Here is a 5,450-nt window from a genome sequence, read left to right as displayed (position 1 = left end):
GTTAAAATTGTTGGCTCTTGAAATTATGATGGAAAAGGAGAAATGTTATTTGATAATCTGAAAAATCATAAAATTGATTCTTGAAGCAAGAAAAAGCAGTGAAAAGCTTGCAGAAAAAAAAAAGAGAGAGAAAAGAAAAAAGAAAGAAAGAAAAAAAAGAAAAGCAAGCAAAAAAAGCCAATACCCCTTTAAACCAAAAGGCAAGGGTAAAATAGAAAGGATCCAAGGCTTTGAGCATCAGTGGATAGGAGGGCCCACAGGAATAAAATCCTGGCCTAAGTGGCTAAACCAAGCTGTCCCTAACCATGTGCTTGTGGCGTGAAGGTGTCAAGTGAAAACTTGAGACTGAGCGGTTAAAGTCGTGGTCCAAAAGCAAAAAGAGTATGCTTAAGAGCTCTGGACACCTCTAATTGGGGACTCTAGCAAAGCTGAGTCACAATCTGAAAAGGTTCACCCAGTTATGTGTTTGTGGCATTTATGTATCCGGTGGTAATACTGGAAAACAAAATGCTTTGGGTCATGGCCAAGACTCATAAAGTAGTTGTGTTCAAGAATCAACATACTTAACCAGGAGAATCAATAACACTATCTGGATTCTGAGTTCCTATAGATGCCAATCATTCTGAACTTCAAGGGATAAAGTGAGATGCAAAAACTGTTCAGAAGCAAAAAGCTAAAAGCCCTGCTCATCTAATTAATACTGATCTTCATAGATGTTCTTGGAATTCTTTGTACATTCTATTCTTTTTATCCTATATGATTTTCAGTTGCTTGGGGACAAGCAACAATTTAAGTTTGGTGTTGTGATGAGCGGATAATTTATATGCTTTTTGGCATTGTTTTTAGTATGTTTTTAGTATATTTTAGTTAGTCTTTTTATATTTTTATTAGTTTTTAAATAAAATTCACTTTTATGGACTTTTCTATGAGTTTGTGTGTTTTTCTGTGATTTCAGGTATTTTCTGGCTGAAATTGAGGGACCTGAGCAAAAAATCTAATTAAGAGGCTGAAAAAGGACTGCAGATGCTGTTGGATTCTGACCTCCTTGCATTCGAAGTAGATTTTATGGAGCTACAGAAGCCCAATTGGCACTCTCTCAATTGCGTTGGAAAGTAGACATCCTGGACTTTCCAGCAAAATATAATAGTCCATACTTTGCCCGAGATTTGATGGCCCAAACAGGCGTTCCAAGTCAGCTCAAGAATTTTGGAGTTAAACGCCCAAACTGGCACAAAAGCTGGCGTTTAACTCCAAGAAAAGTCTCTATACATAGAAGCTTCAATGCTCAGCCCAAGCACACACCAAGTGGGCCCGGAAGCAGATTTCTGCATTAATTACTAATTTCTGTAAACCCTAGGCTACTAGTTCTCTATAAATAGGACCTTATACTATTGTAACTTAGACACATATCTTTGGACGTTTAGTCCCTAGACCTTGGAGGCTGGCCATTCGGCCATGCTTACACCATTATCACTTTTTGTATTTTCAACGGTGGAGTTTCTACACACCATAGATTAAGGTGTGGAGCTCTGCTGTTCTTCATGAATTAATACAAAGTACTATTGTTTTTCTCTTCAACTCAAGTCTATTTCTTCTCCAAGATATTCATTCTTTCGTGCACCACCAAGCAAAAACTCAAATTCAAAGAAATATCCCTATTTAATGCACAAATTGTATAAACAACCTAGCAAGCAAGGCCAAATATACTCAAGAGTAAAGAGGCTACCTACAATGGAACTCAATTCATTCATTCATTATATCTACAAGAGAATGGAAAGAGTTTACCATGGTGGGGTGTCTCCCACCAAGCACTTTTAGTTTATGTCCTTAAGTTGGACATTTGGGAGGCTCCTTGTCAAGGTGGCTTATGCTTGTGTTCATCCTTGAACCTCTAAGAATGCTTGCTCTTTAATTGGTTGTTAGAATTTCCAACCATCTTCATCAAGCTTGGGAGAAGTTCTTCCCAAGATATGAGCTCCCAAAATTGGTCTTCATGTTGTGATCCGGGATCCCATATCTTATTCTCACACCCATCTTCTAGTTGATTGATGAGCGGATAATTTATACGCTTTTTGGCATTGTTTTTAGTATGTTTTTAGTAGAATCTAGTTACTTTTAGGGATGTTTTCATTAGTTTTTATGTTAAATTCACATTTCTGGACTTTACTATGAGTTTGTGTGTTTTTCTGTGATTTCAGGTATTTTCTGGCTAAAATTGAGGGACTTGAGCAAAAATCAGATTCAGAAGTTGAAGAAGGACTGCTGATGCTGTTGGATTCTGACCTTCCTGCACTCAAAGTAGATTTTCTGGAGCTACAGAACTCGAAATTGCGCTCTGCCAATTGCGTTGGAAAGTAGACATCCAGGGCTTTCCAGAAATGTATAATAGTCCATTCTTTGGCCAAGAATAGATGACGCAAACTGGCGTTCAACGCCAGCTCTCTGCCCAATTCTGGCGTCCAGCGCCAGAAAAGGATCCAAAACCAGAGTTGAACGCCCAAACTGGCACAAATACTGGCGTTCAATTCCAAGAAGGACCTCTACACGTGCAACACTCAAGGCTCAGCCCAAGCACACACCAAGTGGGCCCCGGAAGTGGATTTATGCATCAATTACTTACTTCTGTAAACCCTAGTAATGGTAAGGAGTAAGACTGATTGGATGAAGATAGCAGGAAAGCAGAGGTTCAGAGGAACGAAAGCATCTCTATTCGCTTATCTGAAATTCTCACCAATGATTTACATATGTATTTCTATCCCTATTTTATTATATTATTTTCGAAAACTCCATAACCATTTGATATCCGCATGACTGAGATTTACAAGGTGACCATAGCTTGCTTCATACCAACAATCTCCGTGGGATTCGACCCTTACTCACGTAAGGTATTACTTGGACGACCCAGTGCACTTGCTGGTTAGTTGTGCGAAGTTGTGAACCATGGTATTGGCATCATGTTTTTGGCGCCATTACCAGGGAAAGAAAGAGCGATGAATTTTACATAATTAAAGTGTAATCATAATTTCTGCGCACCAAGTTTTTGGCGCCGTTGCCGGGGATTGTTCGAGTTTTCGGCAAGCTTTTGGTCCGGTAACATCAGTGCCAAATTTTGATCCGGCAACAACACCAAGTTTTTGGCGCCGTTGCCGGGGATTGTTCGAGTTTGGACAATTAAAGGTTTAAGAATGAATTCTAGTGTCTCATGAAGCATGTGAAGCCTGGCTGGCTGTAAAGCCATGTCTAAATTTATTTAGACTGAGGCTTGCAATTTGTTATCAAGAGCAAGCTAGTTGTTGCTAATCCACCTGCTGCTGTTCCTGATTTACATGCTGAAGCTTGGCTGGCCATTGGCCATGTCTAGTGTTTTGGATCGGAGCTTTCTTTGAAAGCTTGGCTGGCTAGTGAGCCATGTCTAATTCCTGGACTGAAGCTTTAGACTAATATGGCAAGATTCCTGGAATTCATATTAAAAATTTTGGAATCCTTATTTTTTCTTTTACAAATAATTTTCGAAAAAAATCCAAAAAAAATTAGAAAATCATAAAAAAAAAATCAAAAATATTTTTTGTGTTTTTTGTTTGAGTCTTGAGTCATGTTATAAGTTTGGTGTCAATTGCATGTGCATCTTGCATTTTTCGAAAATTCTCATGCATTCATAGTGTTCTTCATGATCTTCAAGTTGTTCTTGGTAAGTCTTCTTGTTTGGTCTTTGCATTTGCATGTTTTGTGTCTTTTCTTGTTTTTCATATGCATTCTTGAATTCTTAGTGTCTAACCATTAAAGAATTCTAAGTTTGGTGTCTTGCATGTTTTCTTTGCATTAAAAATTTTTTCAAAATTGTGTTCTTGATGTTCATCATGATCTTCATAGTATTCTTGGTGTTCATCTTGACATTCATAGTGTTCTTGCATGCATTCCTTGTTTTGATTCAAAAATAAAAGAGAAAAACATGAAAATGATGTTTTTAATTTTTCTCGTGCATCATAAAAATTCAAAAATCAAAAAAATATCTTTCCCTTTTTCTCTCATCAAATTCGAAAATTTGAGTTGACTTTTTCAAAAATTTTTAAAATCAAGTTGTTTCTTATGAGTCAAATCAAATTTTCAATTTGAAAATCTTATCTTTCTCAAAATCTTTTTCAAAAATCCAATCTTTTTCAAATTTCTCAGTTATTTTCGAAAATTCCAAAAAAATATTTTTCAAAAATCTTTTTCTTAATTTTACATCATATTTTCGAAAATAACATCAACAATTAATGTTTTGATTCAAAAATTTCAAGTTTGTTACTTGCTTGTTAAGAAAGATTCAAACTTTAAGTTCTAGAATCATAACTTGTGATTTCTTGTGAATCAAGTCATTAATTGTGATTTTAAAAATCAAATCTTTTTCAAAACTAATTTTTATCATATCTTTTCAAAAATATCCTCTCATCTTATCTTTTTCAAAAATTTGATTTCAAAATATCTTTTCTAACTTCCTAACTTCTTATCTTTTCAAAATTTGTTTCAACTAACTAACTAACTTTTTGTTTGTTTCTTATCTTTTTCAAAACCACCTAACTAACTCTCTCTCTCTAATTTTCGAAAATATCTTCCCTCTTTTTCAAAAATCTCTTTTTAATTAACTAATTATTTTAATTTTTAAATCTTAATTTTCGAAAATTACTAACATTTTTCAAAAACTATTTTCAAAAATCACTAACTCTTTTTCAAAAATTATTTTCGAAAATTCCTTCTCTCTCATCCCCTTCTATTTATTTATTCATCTACTAACATCTCTCCCTTACTCAAAAAAAAAAGATCTCTATTATTATTATTTTTCTGTGCCATCTTCTTTGTCATATGAGTAGGAGCAAGGACAAGAATATTCTTGTTGAAGCAGATCCAGAACCTGAAAGGACTCTGAAGAAGAAACTAAGAGAAGCTGAATTACAACAAACCAGCAAGCACTTGTCAAAAATTATCAAACAGGAAGAGAATATGGCAGCCGAAAATAATAATAATGCAAGGAGAGTGCTTGGTGACTTTACTGCACCTAATTCCAATTTACATGGAAGAAGCATCTCCATTCCTACCATTGGAGCAAACAATTTTGAGCTGAAACCTCAATTAGTTTCTCTGATGCAGCAGAACTGCAAGTTTCATGGACTTCCATCTGAAGATCCTTTTCAGTTCTTAACTGAATTCTTGCAGATCTGTGGTACTGTTAAGACTAATGGAGTAGATTCTGAAGTCTACAGGCTCATGCTTTTTCCATTTGCTGTAAGAGACAGAGCTAGAATATGGTTGGACTTTCAACCTAAAGATAGCCTGAACTCTTGGGATAAGCTAGTTACGAATTTCTTAGCCAAGTTCTTTCCTCCTCAAAAGCTGAGCAAGCTTAGAGTGGATGTTCAAACCTTCAAACAAAAAGATGGTGAATCCCTCTATGAAGCTTGGGAAAGATACAA

The sequence above is a fragment of the Arachis ipaensis genome, chromosome B09 (genome assembly GCF_000816755.2).
Source record: "Arachis ipaensis cultivar K30076 chromosome B09, Araip1.1, whole genome shotgun sequence".
NCBI classification, from domain to species: domain Eukaryota; kingdom Viridiplantae; phylum Streptophyta; class Magnoliopsida; order Fabales; family Fabaceae; genus Arachis; species Arachis ipaensis.
Note: the sequence above shows the minus strand (reverse complement) of the source record.